The sequence below is a fragment of the Odocoileus virginianus genome, chromosome 26 (assembly GCF_023699985.2).
Source record: "Odocoileus virginianus isolate 20LAN1187 ecotype Illinois chromosome 26, Ovbor_1.2, whole genome shotgun sequence".
Classification (NCBI taxonomy): domain Eukaryota; kingdom Metazoa; phylum Chordata; class Mammalia; order Artiodactyla; family Cervidae; genus Odocoileus; species Odocoileus virginianus.
Genome location: NC_069699.1, coordinates 10,124,627 through 10,149,920, shown reverse-complemented (window position 1 = coordinate 10,149,920; position 25,294 = coordinate 10,124,627). Strand labels below are relative to the sequence as shown.

Genomic DNA, 25,294 nt, shown 5'->3' with positions numbered 1-25,294 from the left:
GATTTTCTAATAGATAATGTTATCTGCAAACAGGGAACTTTCTTTCTTTTTTATTTTTCTTTCTTTCTTTCTTTTTAATATGTATGCTTTTACTTCTTTTTCTTCTTGCCTGGCTAGAACTTCCAGTACTATGGTGAATAAGACTGATGAGAATAGTCATCCTTGCCTTGCTTCCCAGTCTTAGAGGAAAAGCATCCTGTTTTTCACCATTAAATATGATGTCAGTTGTAGGTTTTTTATAGATGCTCTTTCTCAAGTTGAGGAAGTTCCCCTCTATTCCTAACCGAGTGAGAGGTTATATCATGAATAGGTGTTGGGTTTTGCCAAATGCGTTATTCTGTATCAGTTAATATGGGCTGAATGTAGTGCTGGCTCCTATAGCAGAGGCTTAGACAGTCAGAGATTCATTACTCTGCCACATAGAAGTCCAGATGAGAAGTCTAGGACTGAAAAGCAGCTCCAGAACCATCCTTCTATTGAGCTACTCCGACATCTTCACCATGAAGCTCCTATCTCATGGTTCAAGAGGGCGCCCCTGACTAGCACTGCTGTACGCACATTCCAGCCAGTAGGAGGTGGGAAAGGGAGGGCACATTCTTTCCTTCTGAAGGCATGAGTGGAAGTTGCCCACATTTCTTTTCTCACAGCCCCCCCCACCTCCCCCCGCCCATGACTAAGTTCCAACAAGAACACAATCCCTTCTAGGTTCTGGCCCTCCATTATATAACTATTCCGCACAGGAGACCAGCCTTGCCTGCACCCTCAGGGAATGGCACACCATCCACCAAGCAAAGGATTGTCTTTCTACCTTTTCAGTTACCTAACTGACAACTTACTACCTCATTAACAATCTTTACATTAAATTACTCTCTATCTAAATAAGTGATAAGGACTTCTCCTTCAGCTTGGAGATGCAGATAGCTAAAAGCTGAAGCCAAGCTCCCTGGGAAGCAAGGCTGACCTGGTGCCCGACACTCCTTTCCAGTATGGGGGCCTCAGGGATCCTGTTCTCTGCACCTCTCAGAAATTACGAGTCCAGAGCAGCTCTATACTCCCACGGTGCACACTGCAGATGCCAGGGCCCCACATTCACCCCAGGGACCCCAGCAACAACAGCCACTGCCACTTCCAGGCCTGAGGCAGGCCACTCCTCATCCCGGGACCATCCCCTCCCTCGAGAGCAGTGAAGGAGCTGGCATGGTTGATGTCCCCGCCCCGGCAGCCCCGATGCTATGAGCGGGCGAGAGTGGGAGGCAGCTCCTCTGTTCTCCTGTCAGCCTTCTCTTGAGAAGCCTGCACTCCAGCCCCTGCCTCTTATCTCTTCAAAAGCTGATACACTCGCAGACAAGAGGCGGCTTTTGTCAGCTGCTGCCAGTTCTGAGCATTTTCTGGCCCAAAGCATTGACTTGCAGTGAAAAAACCAATTTCCCTACAAAGTCTTCTGAAGTCTCTTGTCAGGCCTGGGCCCCCTGGCTCACCCTCTTCTCTCAGGAGTGTGGAGGTTGGGGGGAGGGGGTTGGGTGATCTGCCAGCCATGGCGCCCCAGGACACACGTCAGCGTGTGGACAGAGTCCTTCCTTGGGTGCCTATGGGCTTGTGGGCTTCCTTCCTTTGTTGCTACAATACTCGTGAAATGTCAGAGAATTTCATAATCCCCACAGACTTTTGTCTTAGAGATGGGGAAACTGAGGCCTGGAGGATTCTGGGAGTTGGACTGCCCCGCACCAGGGCTTGAGTCTTTGGGGTTGCTGACCCCATATCCTCTTTCTGTATCTGTGAAGCTTTTACTCTTAGGACGCTGTGGATGCTGGAGAGGGGCGGGAGCTACGAGGTTCCCTAGGTGTGGAACCAGGACCCACTCACTGGGTCCCTCCCTTGCTTTCTACCACGGCAGCACTAGGGAGCAAGTGTCTGGGGAAGAAAAGAAAAAAAGAACAGAACTAACAAACAAACCAAAAAAAAAGAAAAACTCCAGGCTTTCATTTTAAAGTCCACAACCCCTGTTTCTGGGCAACCAGAGCCTTCAGTTCAAGCTCATGTACAGAGCAGTGGAGACTGAATGCCTGCAGTCCACAGACCCTGTTCCAGCTCTCTGGGGCTCAGAACAGCAGCTTTGGCCATTGTCTCTTCAAGAACCACACACACCTCTCCTTTCTCTTCCACACACACCCACACCCACACGCTCACACATGCCTGAAGGAAATACCACTTCTGTTCAAAAAGGTAAAGATGCCTTCTTTTTTCTTTTTAAATTGTATATTTATATTTTAATTTACATTCAGGCAAATTCATCGTTTTTAGTGTACAGTTCTGTGCGTTTTTGTCAAGTGCAGAGTCGTCTAACCACCACCACGGTCACGACCCAGATCTTAAAATGTTCCCTCCCTTTGCTGCCCCTCCAACCCCACACCTCCCTCCACACCAGCCCCTGGCAACCACCGATCTGTTTCCTGTTCCTTTAATTTTGCCTTCTCCAGAAAGTCTTATAGATGGAATCTTCCAGTATATGTAACCTCTTGAGGCTAACTCCCTTCACCCAGCATGACACATTTGAGATTCAGTCAAGTTATGTGTATCAATAAAAATGCTTCACGAAGGCAGAAAAATCAAACTGTGATAGGAACTCTGTGACTAAGCACAGTGCCCATCTGGCAGGGGTCTCTAGCTCTGAGCATAGCTCCCCAGCTCCCCTGTAACCAGCCTCACCCTCCATCAGCCTCAATTCCATTCCTGCCCCTAAATGCTTCCCTACCCAGAGCCCAGAATTTCCATCCCTCCCATCAGCACCCACCTACTTCTGATCCTCGTTCACGTGACCACACGGGGTGGTCCAGAGTCCTCGTGGGGTGCTGGGCCCTCATCCAGAAGAGGAGAACCCAAACACTCACATAATACATAATACAATGTAAAACAAGGTAGAGAAAGAAATGGTGGGAACCAAAGAGGACAGGACAGTGTGTGTCCTCCCTAAAGACATTTGTAGCACTATAAACTGTCAGACACACTGGAGCTGCCCCTCAACATCCCCGCCCACAAACACAGCTGTGGGCTGCACTCAGGTGCCCAGACTCTGGTTCACAGCCTCTGAGCCTCTCATACTGAACCTCTTCCTCGAATCCACAACTGTGCTGATACAAGCTATGACACAGGGCAACCACGTCACAGTTATGAAGGTGGCAGGACTCAGGGGGACCACATGGCCTTTGTGGACTGGGACAGAACAGGAAGCAGGTTGCCCTATGTGGACCTGGGATGTGTCTATGGAATATGCTTCAAATAGATGAAGCTGTTAGAGAGGGCAGCTGAGTGGAAGAAATGAAGTCCAGGAGATCTGACCCTGGCCACAGCCAGACCCAGGACGGTTCTTCTGTGCACAGAATCCATCTTTGGCTCTTTTCCAACACCTGCCATATCACATCTGCCGAGACCAACACATATACGACCCCACATATACGACCCAGGGTAGGAGGATGCTGTGGCAAACCGCCCCCCACCCCTCTGAGGATCGAGGTGCTGTTGTCCCTCCAGCTGCCAAGAGTATGGTTGCTGACAGCTCAAAGCTGCACCCACTCTGAGCACTGCCCCTGGCTTGCAGGAGCTGCCTCACCATTGTATCACCAATGACTGAAGTTCAGGTAGAAAAAGTTGCTCACTCCTCAGTCTCAACGGGGGATAATTCCATGGGATCACCCAGCTCCAGAGTCTCCTGTGGCCTTTGGCTGAAGCCTCTGCTGCAGCTGAATTGGAGTTCAGCGTCTCCTCCGCCCAACCCTGCTCCCTCACATCCTCACAGACGTTGATCCCCAGTCCACTCCCTAGAAACCTCATACATGAAAACCTCCATCTCAGAGTGGTTCCAGGGAACCCAACCGAAGGCAAAGGCTGAACAGGCTTCAGTCAGTACGAATGCCAAGTTCAGCCTGTAAAATATTTATTGTAGTTCTCACGTGTTGTTTCATTTGATCCTTTCAACGACTCAGTCGGGTGGGTATATAGTTATTTCGACTCTTTATATGAATAAAGTCTGGAAAGGGTGTGTGTGTCATCCGAGTTTGCGTGGACAATAGTAATTGATCTGAGCCGAGCTTCCCACCCTCCAAGCCTGGATCTCTAGTTCACTACACTGGTCAGAGCTGATGTGTGAGGGACAAGAGTTTATGATGAAGAGATGGTCTAGGTGGAGGCAGGAGCAGCCGGAGACGTACAGTTGTGCTTCACACAATTTGGGGGCAAAATGAACATTCTTAGCCATCAGAGATTTACGCCTATTTTCTCTCAATTCTCCAGCAGATGGCAGTCGAGTGTCTGGAGGAAGGGGCGGCTCTTCATTTGAAGACTGGCATCATTTGGGCTGGGAGCTGGCAGAGGTAAGGGGCTGGTTATGACTAGGGATGAAGGTACATGTAGGACCCAGCAGGTCCCAGCTGACAATGGTCCCCCAGTAAGTGTTAGCCTGTCCTTCACCTAGGTATAAAGGGGGAATCAGGTCACCATCCCCTGGTAGCTCAGCTGGTAAAGAATCTGCCTGCAATGCAGGAGACCCCAGTTCAATTTCTGGATCAGGAAGATCTCCTGGAGAAGGGATAGGCTATACCCACTCCAGTATTCTTAGGCTTCCCTGGTGGCTAAGACGGTAAAGAATCTGCCTGCAATGTGGTAGACCTGGGTTCGATCCCTAGGTCAGGAAGACCCCCTGGAGAAGGGAACAGCAAGCCACTCCAGTATTCTTGCCTGGAGAATCCCCGTGGGCAGAGGAGCCTGGTGGGCTGCAGTCCATGGAGTTGCAAAGTGTCAGACATGACTGAGCGACTTAGCACACGTGTCCTTGCCCTTGACTATAAGCAAAGCCCCTTCCAAAGAGAATGCTGACAACCCACAAGGGTACCATGTGATTGCTACTTAAACTTATCTGGAGGAGAAACTGATATGGAGGACTTCCTTCAAAATATAGTGGACTGAAGACACCTCTTAAAATTTCACTAAAATTATACCGAAACAATTTTAAAAGACATAACCCTCCCTACAAGGACAAAATGTCTGGAAGAGGAAGCAACAGCAGCTATGATAACAACTTTTTGGAAATAGTGAATGGTAACTGACTTCAGAGGGGGAAGGTTGAATTCAAAGAGCCTGCCAAAGGAGGCGTGCCAAGGAGTTGAAAGAACTCCTCCACCTCAAAACCCTGGAATATTTCTAGAACTCAGACACTAGGTACCTCTGCAAGCAGGGAGGAGAGGTGAGGCCAAAAACAAGAGAGCTGGGGTACGGTTTGTATTAAGAGCACCTGGGTTTCCAGATCCCTCCCCATTCAACACAACCTGGTTGCAAATAAGAGAGAATCTGGTTTCGTCTGTCTATACAGGGGGTGAAAGAAATATGGAGGTGTGGGCTCTGGGGATCATGATCACTGGGGCCAACCGCTCCACATCTCCTGGCCTTCCCTGCATGGACACATGATGGCTTAATCAGCTCCAAGCATCGTGCCCTCATTCGAGGCAGGAGGAAGGGGGAGAAGGAAGACAGCTCACCCCCCTGCTCCTGTCCTCTTTTATCAGGAGAGGAAATGATTTCCCAGGATCCGCCCTTCCCCAGCAAAGCTTTGCTTATGACTCCAGGCCGTTATAGAAGCACATGGCCAGCCCCAGCTATAGGGAAAATTGGACAGGCAAATACTCAGCTTGTCCAGCCTCCATAGGGGAGACAGGCAAAGGAGAAGGAAGATGGCAATGAATGTGGAGGGAGCACAGCTCCCAGATAGCAGGGCTTCCAGTGGACGGAGACTGGGTAGGTGTCCAGGATCAGAGGTCTTTTCTCTTGGGCTGGTCATTTTCTCATGCGGAATTCCTCAGTCTTTTGCCAGAGTTATGGCACCTAGCAGAGAGATCCAGAGATCTCAGTAGATCCTTTACTCACAGTAAGGCTTCCTACTCCTGCTAGATGCCCTCTCTCAGAGCCAGAGGTAGTTGAGTGGATGGGGAAGGATCAGCCTTTAGCTTGGGGAGGTAGGGAGGAGGCATCTACCTGAGCTATGGGTTTTTGTGTGCGGTTTCCCCCCACACCTCCTGTTTTTAGCCCTAACCTGCATCTCCACCTTCTAAGATGCCTAGTGCTAAGTGCCAGTGGATTCTGAACCCTGAATCAGCTTGCTTCTTCACCTCCCCCCACCCTGCCTCAGGCATCAGCAGAGTGAAGCCAACAGAAACACAAGCCAGTTACTACTCTTCCATCTTCAACCATACCTAGCATCCCTCTAGAGGGGACTGGATAAATAACTTGGTGGGTGCATAACACAGAACACTCTGCAGCTATCAGAAGCCAAGAACTAGCTGCCCACACCAAAACATGGATAGAGCTCAAAAGCACAGCATTAAGGGAGAAACATAAGAAAAAGAATGAAAGTTAGAACAATACCCATTTGATATAAATGGAAAGCACATACACACAAATGGCCAATAAACCATGAAAAATGCTCCATTTCATTAGTCATCAGGGGAATGCCAATTAAAACCACAATGTGAAACCTCTTCCCACCCACTCAAGTGGCTAAAATGAAAATGACAAAAATACCAAGTGCGAGAGGATGCAGATGAACCAGAATTCTCTATACATTCACCACTGGTGGAGTATGTTGGTAGAACCACTTTGGAAAACTATTTGGCCGTGTCTCCTAAAAGTGAGCACACTCCCTCCCATGGCCCAGCAACGCCACTCCCAGGTAGGCCCCTGGCAGAAATGCACAGAGATGGCCACTGAAACTCACACCCTGGAACGCTCATGGCAGTGCTAGTCGTAGTAACCTCCAGCTAGAACCACCAAATGCCCGTCAGCCAAAGAGCAGATAAATAAAGTGTGGGTATTCACAGAGTGGAATTCTATGCAATGAGAACAAACGAACTATATATATACTATATATATATGACTACAAGCAGCCACAGGGATGAAGCTCACAAACCTAATCAGAAGAACCAGACACAAGCATTTGTACTGTCTGAGGTTAGTTAAATAAATATCAGAACTGAGCAAAACTAACCTAGGGAATTGGCTGTGAGTAAGTAGTTAAGCCCAGAAGTGCTGGTGACAGGAAGAGGGCAGGAAGGGGATGTCTGGGGTGCAGTTGCCGTTTCGTTTCTTGACCTGTGTGCTGTCTATAGGGATGGGTTCAGCTAACAGGGTTTAACAACTCTTGCACTGAACACTTCGGGTTTGTGCACTTTTCCGTATGTAGTTTCAATAGAAGTAAAACAAAACAAATGCTGGGGCAGTAAAAGCATATGAAAATCCATAGGCACAAACAACAATACTGCATATTTTACAAAGATGTGTACATATTTAAAGACCTACCTATAATGAAGGGCTCCTGTGTGGGGAGGGAGCTGACAGCAACGTGGTGGTGGCAGGGAGAAATAAAAGGAGGTAATACAAGAGGGGAAGGAATCCTCTGTGGATGCACAACGACAAAGCGCTTAACCCAACTGGGAACCTCAGTTAGGGGGAAGAGCGGAATAAAGGCAACAGTTTTTAAAACCTGGGATTGTTCTCTGCCAATTGCATGTTCCTGCTTACATTAAATGGGGTCTGGCAAAGAGAAGGGAGTCTCCCAGATCTTGACAAGGGCTCCTTGGGGGAGGTGCCCTGTCTCTGGTCCATTAACCTTTCCTGCCCTCTGCCTCCACTCTCCGACCACCAGATATGTTAGCTGAATCTCTGAATCTGAACCGAATCAGAGCTTTTCCCCCTCCTTCTAATGAGCTTCTCTGCTCTTGTTTAAATCTGGGGTGCATACCTCTCCTGCAAGCAAAATCCAGGTGCCCACCATAAGGAGGAGTGTGATAAGCCCACCTCTGCTAGATGTAGATGAAGCACGGAGTCTGTCTGAGCCCACCCCCGCAGCAACCTCTGTTCTGAGTCTCCTGCTTGGCCTGACGTTCCTTTGCAAGTTTGAACCTTCATTCTGGGGCTCCAGAAGCCTGGTGGAAAACCTCAGGGAGGACCTAGGTTCTGCTGCCCTCTCCTCCCACCTAGGAGGCATGGGGTCAGGTGGTGCTAAAAATTGACATTGTCTGCACTTCCCTCTCTGGCCGCTAGTGGGAGATGCTGGCCTACCTGAGACCCATCAGGGGACCAGAAGCAGGAGGCCGGAATGTGGTTTATCTGGCGCCAGCCACCCTATCAGACCCAGGGCCAGAAAGGGTCCTGTGTCCTGAACTTTCCTTCAGACTGACTTTCTGTAGGGACAGATAGCTCGTCAGTATATAGGTAAGGCACCCAGTGATCCCTGGAGCCCCACACTCAGGTCCCAAATGGAGGATGGCCCCCTGGTGATGTCTCCAAGATCCCAAAAATGGAGAGGCAAGTCACAGCTTCTAGCTCCCAAACACAGCACCTGGGTGCCCTCTGAAAGCGCTATTTACATTTAGGAGCGTTGAAAAAAAATGTCAGGAGAGATTAGAAGGCTGCTGGGGAAGAAGACAAAGACTGTGCATCTCTGTGTGTGTTTATGCGTGTGCTCCTGTGTTGACTCTGGGCAATAGCCCAGTCCCTTCCAAAGATGTTTCTGGCCTGTGGGCAAAAACTGGTGGCCTGTTTCTTTTAAACAAGGATGTGTGTGTTCCTGGGTGTGTCTCCCTGTGGGTCAGCCTGTGTGTGTGAATGAGCATACTAGTCAGTGTGCGGGTCTCTGCATCCGTGTGAGAGACAGTCTGTCCCAGTGTCGGCCTGTGAGTGCCTACGGGTGCGTCAAGGTGGAAGTTCCCTGTAGATCAACAGGGTGAAGTGAGTGTGTCTGTTTCAGGGTGGGTGTCCCGGTGCTGGCTGTGTCTGTTGTGTTGGTCGTTTCCGGTCTGGGTGTGTTTCTGTCAGTACCAGTGTGTCGGGATAAGCGTCCCCCGTCGGGCAGACTCCTGTGCTGTGTGTGTGCGTGTGTCTCCAGGAGACTGTGGTTTTCTGTGTGTGTCTCTGTGTCACTGTGTCAGTGGATGTGTGTCTCTGAGTCATGCAGGTGTCCCTGAGTCTGTCACACTGTGTCTGCCTCAGTGTCTGTGTGTGTCAGTGATGTGTCTGCCTGTGTCCGTGTGGGTGTCTGTGTGTGTCTATGACAGCGGGTGTCTGCGAATGTCAGCGTCTGTCCGTGTCCACAGAGGCGAGGGCTGTGGTAGGGTCCCCAGGTCAGTGAGCATGTGTGAGTGCGCACCTCGCCTGTCCGCGTAGGCGTAGGTGGCGGTGGCAAAGCGTCTCCGGGTAGCTATGTGTGTACCCCCGCGTGTGCCGGGTCTGCGCGCGTCTGTCGTGTCCGCGTGGGCCGCTTTCTGTGGCGGGGCGCCCCCAGGTCAGCGCGGGGGTGTGCGCCCCGGCGGGTGCCCAGGACTTCACCCTCAGAGCGGGCGGAGCGCCACGTGCGGAGTCCGGGGCGCGTCGCTCTGGGGCGGAGCCAGCCTGGGGCCCCGAGCCCCAGGCCGAGCCCAGGCGGGGCCCGCCCCCGACCCCGCCCCCAGCCCGAGCCCGCGCCGCCCGCCGAGCCCCGGAGCCTGAGCCGAGCGGCGGAGCCGAGACGGCGGCGGCGCCCGTGGGATGCGGGGATCGCGCCCCCGGGGCCGCTGAGCCTGCACCCGGTGCCCGGAGCCCCGCGCCGAGCGAGTCCGTGCCGAGCCGCTGCCGCCCATCCCGGGACCCGGGCCGGGGGACCAGCAGGTGAGCGAGCGCCTCCTCCAGCAGCCCCGGCCCGGCCGGAATCCCCTCTGCCTGCCGCCGCCCAACTTTCCTCCCCGAGGGTTGGAGCCTCCAATCCCTGGGCCCCTCCCCAACCCTGGGTCCACCGGCAGGCTCCCTCCCCCATCTCTGCCCCCGAGGGTAGGGGAGGGAGAAGAAGGGGCGCGGAGCAGCCTGGCTGGAGGGTATCCCCGGGGGGGGGGGGGGTGCGTCTCTAGCCGGCGCGCGCCCCCTCCCCTTCCCTTTTCTTCCGGGTTTCCCAGTTCGCTGTCGAGGGCCGGGGGAGGGGGAGCTGCGGCCCCGGCTTCCCGGCCGATCCTGGCGCAGACTCGGGGAGGGTCTGGGATTGGGACCCGGATCCCGGAGGCCGGAGACCCCAAGGTCAGAACAGCGACTAGGAGCGCAGTGAGTGTGACTCCAGAGAGCGGGGGGAACTGACCGCGCAGGGCTGGGAATGAAGGGGCCATGCACTCCCCTTTCTCTGGGCCCTGCGGAGCAGTCCGCCGGGGCTGTCCTCTCTGGGGTGAGATCTCTGCGGGTCTTGCGGGGATAGATCTCTGTGCACCCCGAAAGGAAAAGATGTATGTCGTGTGTCCTATCTCTGCGTGCTCCGACCATAAAAAGATCTCTGTGCCCTCTTGACGCCCAAACGGGGACACATCTGGTCTCTGTGAGCCCTGACTGCGGAGAGATCTCCGTGGGCTCTCTCTAGGGGAGACTGTGCGCTGGGATCGGGCGAGTTCTTTGCCCTCTTCGCTCTGACCGGGCAGATCCAAACGCCCTGACGGAAGGCCGTTTTCTACATGTTATTTGATCGCCTTTGGTGGCGCCCTGGGAGGAAGCAGAGGTTCCTAACCTTGTGGGGGCTGGATATATGGAGAGTGCTCGTGGTGAGGGGAATGCTGGGGACCAGGCGCTGGCTTAGGCCCGCCTTGCAAACACCTGTTGGAGGTCAGCGCGCAGCCGAATCCGGAAGCCATGGCCGAGGTTGTGGCAGGAGTCATCTTCTCTCCTTAGTGCTTAAGACCAGCAGGGGTGATAGGATCAGTCTCCTCTTGGGGTTCTAGGCTAGTATTCCATCCCCTCAGCTGTTTCCTCCCATCCTGCTGAGACCCCAGGCACCTCCACAGACAGCTTAGACCTTCCGGTGGAGACAGGCACTGCACACGAGCCCACCATGCCACAGCGCGTCTCCCCTCTCCGTGGTTCCCACGGCCCTTCAGGATCCAGAGGGACCCTGAGCGGCAGAGGCCCCGCCATCAGAAGCCCAGGCCCCTGCTGCTGCCGTCAGCCTTTCCCCATTAGCCCTGGGCAAGTGCACGGGAGTGGGAGGTAATGGAGCCGGAAGGTGGGACGAGAGCGGCACAGGCTGATAGCTCAAGCATTGCTGCAGTCACAGGAGTGAGGGTCGGGTCGGGTCAGAGAACTGCCAGAGTCGGGAACATAGCTTTTATACCAGGATGTCCAGTCCTGTGCGGAAATGAGCCTCAGTGAACTTTAAATCCAACCCTATCATCATCATCACATCGTGCCAGGGTGGGGAGAAACTGAGGCTGAGAGTGGGTCAAGGACTAATCCAAGGTCACCTGGGAAATCAGTGGATTGGGGGCCCCACTCAGGGTGAAGATGCCTTGAGATCTACTTTCTGAGAGCCGAATTGATCTAGCACTGATCCCAGAGAATCTGAGCAGAAAGGGAACTGGCCCTGGGGTGCCAAGGCCAGTGTGGTGCAGCCAGCTGCTGTGGCTTTGGGGGACTTGGTCCTGACTCTGTGGTGCCTGAAGGTCCTCTGGAAGATTTCCAGGATTGACTCACTCAACATGAAGATGGAGTGGTGGGAAGTGCCAGAGAGGGGTGGGAGTCGGGGAGCACAGGAGGCTGGTGTTCAGGGAATCCAAGGAGCAGAGAGTTCTGGGGCCAGCCTGGGACAGTGGTGAACAGCAGTCTCGGTTCTGCTCATAGGAAGCTGATTCCTGCTGACCCTTGGGAAGCTTACTGGAAAAGTGTGCAGCCATAGGAGTGTATCCCCACTCCACTCAAAAGAGGAGTGATTATCTTTGGCCAGGAAAGTCAAGGGTATATATCTAACAAAAATAACTCTCCAGCTGGATTTTGAAGGATGAATAGGAGTTTTCTAGGTGGGGAAGGTGCAGTCTAGCCATCAGGTCTAGCATGTACAAAAGCATAGAGATGTGAAACAGTGCAGTTGTTCATGGGACCCAACGGGTCCCATGGTATGAAGAAGACAAGAGTGGAAGCTAAAGCCAAGGTCACAAGTCACGGGGGCCCTTGTGAGCTCCGCTCAGGAATTGGGAATTTATCCTCAGTAATGGTACTAAAAATAGCTAACATTCACTGAGTGCTTTCTGCCAGCCAGGCACAGCACTAAGCGCTTTATAAGACTCATCTTGCTGAATCGTTGAATCAACCCTGGAGGCAGAGACCATAATAAGGACCAATTTGCAGATGGTGAAACTGAACGCCCAGAAAGGTGAAGTAACGTGCTCACCATCACACATCTACCAAGTAGCGGGACTTGAGTGTGAGCCCAGGTGTCAGTCTAACAGCTTTGCATTGTACTACCTGTCCAGTGCAGACCGTGGGCACCGTCAGAAGTTTTTCAGCTGAAGGAGAGGGACAGGGAGATGACCACAGGTGATAGAACTTGTGGTGTTCCAACTTCCTTCCCTGTTAAGGGATATGCCGCTCTCCCACCCCTACCTTCAGTTGCTCACTAATGAGGTTCACTGTTGCCATATCACACTGTGAGGGGAGGATGGGTGAGTAGAATTTGGGTTGATCTGCTTGATGTAGAACCAAGGAGAAGGTGATGAATGTTTCAGGGTCCTGATCTGAACCTATAGTAGTTCCAGGGAGATGCCAACATCCTACAGTCAGTTGGAGGGAAAGGTTGAGGGTCTGGGAAAAAGGATTTGGGCTGGAGGCAGAAACTTGGAATCATCCACAGAGGCTGGTTGTTGGGGCCGTGGCAGTATTAATTAGATTTTGTCCAGTGAGAATGCAGACCAGTGGTTCTCAACTCTGATGATATTAGCATCACTTTGAAAGCTTTTTAAACAAAATCAATCTATGCCCAGGCTCCACCCCCAGAAATTTTAGTTCATTCAACTTAGAGGTGAGGCCCAGGCATCAGTAGTTTTGGAAGCACCAGGGCAATCCTAATGTGGAGAAGAGGGTGGGAGAAAAGAGAGTTGAGTCCAGAGAGCCCTGAGGCACTGCAACAGTTGAGGCTGGAGAAGTCTGCAGAGGAGGCTGGGATGGAGCAGTCAGGGAGGTGGGAGGGGAGCCAGCAGTGGGAGGTGTCACAGCAAGCACGGAGGGCACGTGTCCCGGGAGTCTCCTGATTCTGCCAGGGAGAGTTAAGATACATTCTGAGAAGCTCGTGGAGAGATGAAAGAGAATGCATAATTTAAAAACCAGTGTCCATTGGATTGCGCGACTGTGAGGGTGCTGGTGACCTTGACCACAGAAATGTCCCCCTTGGCACCCAGCGAATGTGGTGCTGGGTATGTTGTTGATGAATGAATGAATGAATGAATGAATGAATTGGTGAGAATGGAATTCAGTCTGGAGTAGGTTGAGGAGCAAGCAGAAGGTGAGGACGTGGAGAGAGCATGTGTAGACAGCTCTTTCAAAGAGTTTGATGGTTTAAGAGGGAGGAGATAGAGGGAACTGGCCGGGGGGAGGTGGCCTCGGAGGAGGACTGTGGGAGGGCCTGGAGTGGACGGGTAGGCGTGTGTGTCCGGGCGGCATGTCCGCATGCGCGAGCTTATGGGAAAGATGTCTGTCCCTCACAGGGAGGGCGGGAGATCTGTGAGTTGGAAGTGTGCCCATCGTGTTCTCAGTTGCTCTGGTTTGTCCAGTGGGCTGATCAGGAAGGCCTAGGATGAAGTGACTCTTCCCATGCAGCTCTGAGAGGGTGATTTTGATGGCAGGAACTGTGATTCCTGCTGGGGGCAAGGGGCAGGAAGGAGAGGAAGATTTGCTGTGAGGAGAGAAAAGGGTTCCAGAAAGCCAGTGTCTGGGGGATAAGATGAGGTTGTCGAGAGCAGGTTTCCAGAAGTAGAGGGGCTGGGCTGAAAGTCCTATGGCTAAATGCACAAAGTAGACAGAGTCAAGAAGATGAAGCCAGAGCAGCCTGTGGAGAGAGGTTGGATGGGTGCAGGGCACAGTCACAGGGAGGGTGGGGCTTCGAAGCAAGCCCGGGATTCGATGCCCACTGCCCTCTGCCAGCCCAGACTTGCCCATGGTGGTGGTCTGAGGCTGAATTCAGCCTTAGGTGGTCGGAGAGCACCTGGTTCAGGTGTCCAACACATAATCTCTGCCAGGGAACGTTCTAGAAGCTGTACAGTTCAGATATAATAACTGCTCTCATAAAATTTACATACTGTTGAAAAAGACAGGCTGGGTACCATGAAACAAATAGATACCAAAGATAATTTTAGACTGTGACCAGTGCTATGTGTATGTGTGTTAGTCACTCAGTCGTGTCCAATTCTTTGCAACCCTACGGGTTAGTCGTTCAGTTGTGTCTGATTTTTTGTGACCCTATGGAGCCCACCAGTCTCCTCTGTCCATGGAACTCTCCAGGCAAGAATACTGGAGTGGGTAGCCTTTCCCTTCTCCAGGGGATCTTCCCAACCCAGGGATCGAACCCAGGTCTCCTGCATTGCAGGCAGATTCTTTACCTTCTGAGCCAGCAGGGAAGCCCAACCAGTGCTCTAAAGGAAATAAAACAGGCTGAGGTGGTGGAGAGATGGGAGTGACTCTAGACTGGCTGGTCAGGGAAGGCATCTTGAAGGAGGAGACTGAACTGAGATCTGAATAACTTGAAAGAAGCAATCCTGAGGAGATCTGGGGCAAGAGTGTCTTGTAAAGAGAAGACTGCTAGTGCAAAGGGCCGGGGGCAGGACCAAGCTTCTGAGCAGGGTTGGCTTCTGTGCTGGAGCGAGAGACTGGTGTGGGGATGGAGAAGTCCCTTGTATCTGTCCCCCCACCTCCCCAGTTCTCGGCCCCCTCAGACCACCCCTGTGTTTATGCGCGGCTTATACCACTCACCTCGGAAAGGCAGCAGTTCCTGGGGATGATACTATATTTAGACTTTTCTCCTCTCTGTGGGCCTGGAACATACTGTGTGTTTTTAAGATGATCAATATGGGATGGGTGCTATTAATAGAGACCCCAAGTCAATTCCTGGGACCTGGGGCCCTTAAATGGTGGGGGAGATCCAGGACTAGGCTTTTTGGGGCCAGCCACCACCGCTGGCAGAGTGCTGGAGCCATCTGATTCATGGACTCTGAAAGTGGCATCGCCTCTCCTGGCAGCCCCACTTCACTCATCTCTGCAGAGTCACCATAGCCTTGGTGTGGGGAGCTTGGATGTCCATAGTCTATCCATCTCCAACTCTGTTTTCTTTAAAAAAAAAAAATATGGAAATGCTTCATGATTTGTGTGTCATCCTTAGGCAGGGGCCATGCTAATCTCTGTAGCGTTCCAATTTTAGTCTATGTGCTGCCGACACAAACACTCAACTCTGTTTTCTGGAGGAGTACCTGGTGTGCCCCAGGCCCAACAGAAAATTTTGCTGTGATTGTCGAAACCAGAGTCTGGTGGAACAGCCTGTCAATCTCTTGTTCATTCCTCATTCTGTTTACTACTCTGGGTGAGCAGAAAAGGACCCTCAGCGCCTCCCAGGTTCACCCTCCAAGCCAGAGAGAGGTCTGCCCAGGAGTAACTGCGAGGTTGGAGTTGGGAGCTTAAGTCTCTCCAGCCGGAGGTCACTGTGGCCAAGAACAGTCAGGGGAGGCTGCCTGGAGAAGGTGGAATTGGAGCCCAGCCATGGAAAGTGCACAGCATTTGGAGAGGCAAAATAGAGCAGGTCAAGTTTTCAGCCTGTTTTCAGAAGAATGTTTATGATCTGAGGCTGGAGTTCTTTCTCTTTCTCTCCTCTTCAGTTCTTCTCCTGATTAAATCTCCCAGGGAGACAGTGGAAAGTCACGTCCCCACAGAGATATTAGCTGAGTGGAAGGACAAAGCTGCTCTCACGGAGTCTGTGTGGGCTCGAGAAGATGCCTCACCCACTTGGAGATCCCGCTGCCCGTCATCTCCAAGGGCATTCACTTCCCTCCTTACAGCCCCAGGAGGCCAGGGCCGCTGCTGGTTACCCCCTAGACTCAAGGTCACACGGGCACGCAGGTGGCTCTAAGCCCAGAGCGGTGTCTCCCGGGCCCCACCCAGGCCTTGCCCAGGCAGTCCCCGGCTTTCTGGGAATGGATTTTGAACAGTAGAAAGGCTCTTGCTGGCATCAGGAGGGTAGTAAACACCTTTTTGGCTGGTATTGATTCCTCGAAGGCCTGTGTGAAGGAAGAACCTGGCTCAGGAGGCAGTTTTCAGAGGGACAGCAGGGTGGGGGGCAGGGTAATCTGGCTTGAAGTACCAACTCAGTTCTCAGGCTACATTAGCATCCTTCCATCTGGACCGCGAGGTGCCCGGGAGGATCTAAGATGGGGGCAGGGGGAGATCAGACCATGGGAGGGACCGGCCCATCCCAGTCAATACCTCTCGCATGGCCATCAAAGCCCCAGCCTCATCGACCTGGGCTGAGAGCAGGGAAGTGGTCCAGAGAGCCTCTAAGAGCCAAGGTGCCTGCTCTCTGCTGCCCAGCACTGCTGCCTGCTTCTGGGCCTCTTCCTTGGAAAAATCCCAGCCCTGGGCCCATTCCCTTTAGGGCCCAGGGCCCCACCCAAGGGACACCCAACTGGTGTAGTGGTGCAGAGAAGGTGAGCGACAGAGGCCTGCCCACCATGGCCAGACTTGAGCAAGAAGAGGCCCAGGAGCTCAGAAGCCCATTCCGGTGCCAACCCTGCCACCGTGCTGGGTCACAGGCAGTGCAGACTGCCAGTTAAATAATGCGACAGCTAGTTGATAACGAAACTGGAAATGCAGGGGAAAGCCCCCACTCACCTGCTGGGCCTGGGTGCTTATTATATGTGTAACTGCTGAGCTTCCATTTCAGGAAATGTCTGAGGGAAGGAGGGAAAAAAAAAAAAGCTTCATCAGAATCCCCCGGGGCCGATCATCCCCAGAGACAGCTGGACTTCGGGTCCCTTCCAGCCCTTGTGCTTTATGATTGAATTAAGGACTTGTCCCCAGATGGGTCACTTGTGTTCCTGTGAATTGCACAAGTAATTTAAATGGCACTCACCAGCAAATAAAACATAGAAGTCTCAAAAGCATTACGTTAAGCAAGAACACAGCACAGAAGAGTCCATACATTGTGATCCCGTGTATAAGACGTCCTAGAGCAGGCAGAGCTAATCTGCGGTGATAGAAGTCAGAGAAGCTGACTGGAAGAGGACAGTGGGGAACCTTCTTCATTGGGGTAGCAGTTACATGTGCGTGCCTGCTAACTCTCTTCAGTTGTGTCTGACTTTACCACTCTATGAACTGTAGCCTGCCAGGCTGCTCTCTCCATGGGATTCTCCAGGCAAGAATCCTGGAGTGGGATGCCATGTCCTTCTCCAGGGGATCTTCCTGACCCAGGGATCAAACCCAGGTCTCCTGCATTGGAGAAAGAGTCTTTACCACTAGCGCCACCTGGGAAGCCCCCAGTAGTTACACAGGCATATATATACATTTGTTAAAGCTCAACCAACTGTACACCTAAAATCTGTGCATTTTTTGGTGTATATTATACCTCAATTTAAAAGAGTATCAAGAATCAAGGGTCACATATTTGGCTCTGCTGGTTCCTGGACACTTTTGTGGCGTGAACTTTGTGGATTAGTGGATTGGCTTCTCCCTCTGGGGACTCCTAGGTTTCTCAGGGGGAATTTGTGTCTTCTTCAGTGCACACAGTAGGTGCCCCCGTAAATGCCTAGGTTGCCATGGCATCTGTACACAGTTCCCCTGTGGAGCCTTTTTTTGACCCACGTATTGAGGAAAGTGAGTTGGAAGGAACCGGGTCAGAGAGAGACTTGGGATGCTGATTGCTGTCTCGGGGGCACCTCTATGCCAGGAGGGTGTTTCCTGAGCCACAGTTGGGCACCTTTCTGGCCTGGTTGTATGTATTGTGTGGGTGTAGCTGCTACAGGGTCTGGGGCCGAAGTGCCCCAGGGTGACTGAGCCAGCTCTCCAACTTCTGGTCTCTGAATAGTGGATGATCCAGGTCTCCACCCAGGAGACCCAGGGCCAGAGGCAGTGCTGGGCCTTGAGTGACAGCTCAGAGCTGCTCAGCACATTATGGATCCTTAGTCATGGGCATTGGAGGGGAGCTGGAGGAGGAGACTTGAGCTTGGGGCGAGAGGGTGCCATGTGCCCAGTGGAGGGTTTGCGCTTTCCCTGACCTGTCACCAAAACACCACAGAACACTCAGATGAGATGAACTGCCACTTCCTAGCCCCCAGGCCCCACCCTTACTGTGGGGAAGTGGGGATGAAAAGGCAGGAGGCTTGGGCTGAATCCAGGGCTCGGCTCAAAAGTGCCCCTTTTGGACCTGAGCTCTCCCCACAGCTCCCAATCCAGAAGGGGGCCTGGTCTCAAGGATCTCCTTTTCATCCCTGCCTGGGGAATCACTTGGGCAGAGCAAGCTGGTGAGGTTTTGCTGTCAGCTGAATTAGCCTCAGCTTCTGCCTGAGTGTTGGAATAAATGAGATGCAAATGTATGTAAATGAGGGCATCCCCGGCTTCTGGGGTGGGCGTGTTCACCTCGGAGAGAGATGAGGATGATTCTGCAGGACTTCCCCAGATTGCTGGGGGCTGGGAGGGCGGCTAGGGAAGGAAAGCCCCTTCGAGACGCGCGCCACCCCGCCCCCCCCTTCCCAAGGACCCAGCTCCAGACTGGACAGGGTTAATGCCTGTGCAGCCTCAACGGAATGGAGCCTGCAGGGAGCCAGTTAGCTGAGGCCCCTGCACACACAAGGACGTGCCAATGTGCCTTTGATCTGGGAGCAAGGACCTGAATGCACAGGCCACGAGCACCAGCTGACACCCCCGCTGAGCCTTTGTCCAAGCTGTTACCCCGGGAGAGCCAGGACTGTGCAGATAATTGCCTGGGCAGGAGGGCTGGCCCGAAACACGCTGTTGACCCCTCCCCTTCTCCCTCCCCCCTCCCATCCCAACCTGTGGCTGGAGCCAGCACAGCCACCCACAGCCAAGACCGGAAACCCAGGTGGCCACTACCTACTCCGCAGAGGATGGCTCACTTCCCACCCATCCCCCGCCCCTCCATCCCTCCTACCCTTCATTTTCAGCTCCCTCCCCTCTCCCACCCCCAGGCCAAACCGAGGCCCAGCCCCAAAGCAGGTGGAGTTCTCTAAGTGTTTAGGGTCCCTTGGCTGGAACTCTAAGACAGTGCCTGCCACCCAATAGAGATATAATTCGAGCTACAAATGCGAAGTCCCAGAGGCAAGTAAAAATCTTCTAGTAGCCACATTTTCAAAAACAAACAAGTGAAATTAATTTTAATATGTTTTATTTCCCCCAGTACGTATATGCAAAATATGATCAGTTTAAGTCATAATCAATGTTTTAAAGTTAATAATGAAATAGTTGACATTCTTTATCATGCTAATCAGCTTTCCACACCGGTGTGGATGTAACAAGAGCACATCTGGAAGGACACCAAGGCACATGCCAAGTGCTCACGAGCCACGGGGCGGGGTGGCTTCCCTGTGGGACCAAGCAGCTCCACCGTGCCTGAGCTGGAGAGAAAATCTCTGTCAGAGAAAATGCTGACTCTGGGCAATGGCAGAAATCAGTCAGGTCTCCCTGGCCACGCGGGGGCACCTGGGGGGCCTGGCCAGCTGGGCTGCGCCCGAGGAGGACCAGCCTCAGAGGAGGCTGATGTGCTGGCTGTTAGCTTTGGAGCCAGGATCGCAGACATGCTCAGTCCAGAGGGGCAGGCCACAGATAGCCCTGACCCTTCCTCCCTGCTCTCCATGCCGCCAGAGGCAGGATGCAGTGTCGCGCAATGGTTAGTCTCACGGGCCTGGCTTCACCACAGATGGCAGCGGCAGCTCTCCCATCTGTAAAATGGGGATAATAACCTCCTCTCATCCTAGGAGTGTTTTAAGTGTGAAATTACTCCCAGGCAGGTAATGAGCAGGTGACACTGCTGGGATGACCCACCTCAGCTCATGGCTGGGGAAACTGAGGTCCAGAAAGGATGAGGTGGGTGGTAATAACATTGTGCAGGGTCATGGTGTGGTTAGTGACTGGGCAATAGGAAGGTTACTCTGGCACTTATTCATTCATTCACGCATCCAATCCTTCATTCACCAGGCCCTTATAGGCTCCTCTTGGGGGCCAGACTGTACTTTGGGAGAGGGAGAGGCAGATGTGGAAGCAGATTATTCCACTCTGTGATGAAGCCAAGTATGGGAATGCAGTATGCCAGGAACACAGGGAAGGGAGGGTCCAGCCAGGCAGGGAGGACAGGTGTGGGCCACAAGAAGGTTTTTCAGAGAAGGGTCTTCTGAGCTGGACTTCTTGGGAGAAAAAAGAATGGCAACAATAACCACAATGGTTATAGCAAATGACACTGAATGCTTTCTGTGGGCTGAGCATGTGCAAATATTAATATACGTACGCCTCAGAATGGCCCCGTGAAATAGGTACTGTTATTAACCCCACTTTACCTATGGGAAAAGTGAGGTAGAGAACCATCAATTGATGGTTGCCCAAGAACATGCAAGTGACCAGGACCCAGGTTCACACGGGCCGTCTTGCTTCCAGGCCACAGCCCTGACTTTGCTGCTGTCCCGCATTGGACTTGGAAGTCTTTCAGAGACAGAGAGGCAACAGACCTGGATGCAAGGCTGGGTTCTCTGGCCCAGGGCATTTCCTCATGCCAGTCTCAACAACACCCAGTGGAAATATCCTTACAAGCTACCACAGTGCGTAGACACCAGCTGGTGACTCTTCTCCCTTTCTTATCATTGCACCTGTTGATTTGAAATCCATCACCTGAGGAAGAAGAGTATTCTAAGAAGTCATTTGTACAGTGGGTGCCAATTAAATGTTCACTGAGTCATTCAGTTAATAAAATGAATCTGTGTTGAGTTATTGATTAGTTTCAACAGATTCTCCTCAAGGAAGAAATGAAGTGGCTCCTGGTACCCTTACCTCTGCCTAGGAGTGAGCTCCTACCTCCTGAGCTCGCTGGGCCCCCGGGACTGAGGGGCAGGCAGAGGTCAGGGGTGAAACTAGTGCCCAGGGCCATCGGTGCTCCGGCCTGAGGTCACCTGGGCTGCAGGGCAGGAAGGAGGCGCCCAGAGCCAAGGAAGCCAGAGGAGATTTTCTAGGAAGCCAGGGAACCACTTCCACAGAGCGCTTTGCATAAATTTACATGGCAAAGAATACTCTTTGCCTGTTGTGTTCCAGAGGCTTCGATTCCAAGGCGACCAAAATGCCAGGCGCGACTCAGGAACTGCCTTCAGGATCCCGGAGGAGAGTGGGCAGGAAGGGCTGCAAGGAGGGGTTAGGCTGGAGTCGGGTCCCTCCTCACCTCAGGGAATGGCCAGCTGGCCGAATTTTCCCAGGACTGAGGGGCATCTGGGGATTCAGGAATTTCAGTGCTGACACCCTGCATGTCTGCGTGTCCCTCCACCCCGACACTACGCGGCTGCACTGCGGGCTGCCAGGCTGTCGTGTCCCATGTCCTGGCATCATAACCACCGTTGACTGAGCACCAGCTGTGTGCCCCGTGTGTCCAGGAAACCTTTCGGGAGGTGTAAAAGGATGAGACCGTCTAGGGAGGTCCAGCTTCTGGTGTGAACAGTCAGTACTCTCTCCCTGCAGCATCTGTTCCCTGATGTGAATGCCTGTACCTACAGGCCAGTGACTCAGGGAGGGAGGGACCCAGCCTTGCCCTAAGAAGAGGTTTCCAACATGCCTGGGGAGACCGGACCCACTCCACCAACTGTCAGAGGGCAGCTGAGGCCAGAAAGGGCTCCAGGACAGGATGCGGGCTCAGCCTCCTGGCCCAGAGGAGGGAGGTCAGTGTGGGTGGGGGCAGTCAGAGAGGGCCTCCTGGAGTAGGTGGGGCGGTGAGAGGAGCCTGCGGTGACTCACGCTCAGGCCGTCGCACAGGCCAGCGGCAGTGCTGGGAGTGTCTCAGCCAAGGAGCGGTGGGAGCCACACGTGCTGGGTGGAAGGAAAGAGGGAGGAGGTGGTGGCAGTGGGATCAGACGAGTCCCACTTGGAGCCAGGAAGCCCATCCCAGGGCAGTGACTGTAGAGATGGAGGCCTGGTGTTTGGTGGAGTTGGGGGATAGTGGCCAGTGTCCGAGGAAATGATGTCAGGAGGAGCCGGTTTGAGAGCCCCCAAGAACTCTTAGGAGCCAGCAGAACTTAGGGAGAGATGCACGTGGTAATCCGCTGATGGACTTGGAACAGGATGGAGTAAGGGCTCCTTAGAGCTTAAGTGACAGAACAGCGGAAACTGGCCCAGGAAGAGGGATAAACTGGAAGAGGTTGACCCAGCCTAGGGAGCAGGTGAAGATGTTGGTGCAGATGGAGAATTTGGTACAAATGGAGAAGCTGGTATAAACGGAGTTGTTGTTATTGTTTAGTCGCTCAGTCGTGTCCACCTCTTTGAGACCCCATGAACTACAGCATGGCAGGCCTCCCTGTCCTTTACCATCTCCCAGAGCTTGCTCAAACTTATGTCCATTGAGTCGGTGATGCCATCCAACCATCTCATCCTCTGTCATCCCCTTCTCCTCCTGCCTTCAGTCTTTCCCAGCATCAGGGTCTTTTCCAGTTGAGTCGGCTCTTTGCATCGGGTGACCAAAGTATTGGAGCATCGGCTTCGGTACTTCCAATGAATATTCAGGACTGATTTCCTTTAGGATTGACTGATGTGATCTCCTGGCAGTCCAAAATGGAGAGACTGGTTCAAGTAGAGAGACTAGTACAGGTGGAGAGACTGTTGCCAGTGGAGAAGTTGGTGCAGATGGAGAGGCTGTCCTGGGTGAGGGTGCGAGTCATGAAATGCTGGCATCTAGAAGAGTATGACCTTTGTGTGAGCTTTGAATCAAATCTGGCACCGGCTCCCCCACATGATGGAGTTGTGAGAGACAGAGGCCCCCTGTACTTCCCCAGCCAGAGGTGGGTCCTTCTGACAAAGCTGAGGGCCTGTGCGCCTATGCCAGAAGGGTATGGATTCTGGGGTGTCCTCAGATCTGCTCTGACGTCTCCTTACCCTGGTGTCACCGGAAAGCTTGCAGCCGGGGCTCAGCCAGTCTCAGCCTCAGGCTCAGCAGGGCGTGGGCCCCGAGCTTCTGAGGGAAGGGCAGGGCCAGAGGCAGGTGCAGGCAGCGGAGAACAAGGGAGAAAACGGATCCCACCCGCCCACAGTGGGCCGCCTGTGGGGACCCAGAGACAAAGCGTGCTCTTGGCAGGTTTACTTTGGAACCTGAAGCTGCCCTGCTGCTGGGGAGCCGGGAACTTCCTCTGGAATCTGGTTTCACAAACCACCAAGCTCCAGGGGTTTGGTTCCCTGCTGGAAGCCAGCTGGGGAAAGATCCTTCCCAGGACCCAGGGCCCCATTGTTGGTGCTTCGTGGTTACTTTACTAGATGATATCTAACAATGGTTCGAATACATGTGCATGCTCAGTTGCTCAGTCGTGTCTGATTCTTTGCGACCCCATGGACTGTAACCAGGCTGTCTGTCCATGGGATTGCCCAAGCAAGAATACTGGAGTGGATTGCCATGCCCTCCTCCAGGGGATCTTCCGACCCAGGAATTGAACACGCATCTCTTGCATTGCAGGTGAATTCTTTACCACCGAACCACCTGGGTAGCCTCAGTTTTAAAGTGGCCATGGCATTAATGATATTTGAGATATTGCAGCCCCTGTCATGGACAGGGAAACAGCTGCATTTCTGTTGGTCACTGGTAATGCTGGTCCTTCCATTTTGCTGCCTATATTCATATGGAAGGAGATGTTAAGTTTCAGGTAGAGGTTAATTTGAGAATGAGATGCAATCCCCTCCCCCGAATTTTTTCCCCATCACTCCAAGAGGTCTGTTAGGTGCCTCTGAACACAGAGACAGAGCTGGTCTCCTGACTGTTAGCACTCAGGAGGATGGTTATTCAGTTGGGGAGTGAAGGGGAACTAGAAATTACCTATTTCAGAGGAACTGGAAGTTACCTATTTCCTGACCTGGATGCTAGATACTGGGTGAGTTCACTTTGTGGAAATTCATCCACATGTGTGTACACTTAGGATGTGGACACCAATCTGCATGAAAAGTTGATTTCAATACAAATTTTACAAACACTTTTACTGGAACAGATGTATATGCAGGTGCAAGCTTGCACGCACACACACACACACACACACACACGGTATGTGCCAGTAAAGACTCCATAGGTCCATGGGCATCCACGTGTCTCCAGAAACCTTGCAGGCGTGTGGACACAGATGGATACAGTGAGACAGAGAACACTATTTTTAGGAAATAATTCCAGGCAAGAGAGGAGGTTTCCTGATTTATAGGACTAGGGATTGCTCAGAGTGAAGAGGATTGCCCTGCAAGGAAGGGCTGCTGGCATCCAGGCTGGCTTCTTTCTTTAAAAAAATAAAAAGAATAATGAGTTTATTGTTTTTGTAAAAGTAGCACAGAATCATCATAAATATTTCAAGAACTGAAGAAGAGCACGAGGAAGAAAGTTTAAAATTACCTAAATTCCCATCAGCCAGGGGAAAAAAATCACCATTCACGTTTGGTGATAAGTATTACATACAGTTGCCTGTCTTTGTGCTTGCAAAGATGGAGGTAGAGAGGGACAGCCTTTGATTAAAGGGGGACCTGCTCCTTCACCTGCCCTTTTCAACAAGGATATCCCTTTAACTTTACTGGAGGGAAAGAGAAGAGCAAGTAGCTGAAGGACGGGTGGTTCTGACAGCATCCTGGGACCTCTCTCCTCTGGCTTCCCTTCACACATTCCACGCCATGCCTCCCCCGGGACCAGAGGCGCCCTTTGGAGACTTGGCTGTGTTGTGTTTGCTCACTGTTTACCTGTCACCTGGCCAGGCGCCTACTTCACGGTGCTTGGGGCCCCGGCCCTCGGCGGGGTATGCGCAGGGGTCAGGGTGGCGGCCGCTTGTTGGGGTCAGCAGTGACGTGTGTCAGGAGTCAGATCAAGGCCAAGCCGATCTTTGACGGAAAGGGATTTTGTCCTGGCAGAGACCTCCAACAGGTGTCCGGCCCTGCCTGGGTTTGATGTGGTCATTAGCGACACGGCCTCCCCCTCCCATTGGCTGAAGTGTCCCCCTGGGGAGCTGGGCTGACCACATCCTGTTTTGGTGGGGCGGTCGGGCACACATTGTCCAGCCTTGGTGTCAGAGTCAGAGCCTGTTCACACCAGGTCCTGGATCATCTGAGGCCACTGGGAGCCACATTCTCCCCGGATGGCGTCACATGCTGGACATCCTAGCGGAGGCGGGGTTACCGTTTTCTGGTTCTGCTATCTCTCGGGGTTTGTTCAGACTCAGGGGGAGGGGAGCGAGTGGAGGCGTGGGGGAGTCTGGGATGCTCCGTCAGCATTTCCCACCTCTGG

At 52.8% G+C, this 25,294-nt stretch overlaps 1 protein-coding gene and 1 non-coding gene across 5 annotated transcripts in view; one reads left to right on the top strand and one right to left on the bottom strand.

Annotated features, from left to right (window-relative positions):
* The first annotated feature begins 9,506 nt into the window (after nucleotides 1–9,506).
* The window catches only part of SCN5A (sodium voltage-gated channel alpha subunit 5), a 101,206-nt gene continuing 85,418 nt past the window's right edge, over nucleotides 9,507–25,294 (top strand). For all 4 annotated transcript variants that reach the window (XM_070455436.1, XM_070455433.1, XM_070455435.1 and 1 more), the window contains exon 1: nucleotides 9,507–9,687. The gene's annotated coding sequence lies outside the window, so the exon portion shown is untranslated. The remainder of the gene's footprint in view (nucleotides 9,688–25,294) is intronic.
* Nucleotides 15,150–15,253, bottom strand: LOC139031355 (U6 spliceosomal RNA). Its single transcript, XR_011483829.1, has one exon. It is a non-coding gene; the product is annotated as a U6 spliceosomal RNA (small nuclear RNA).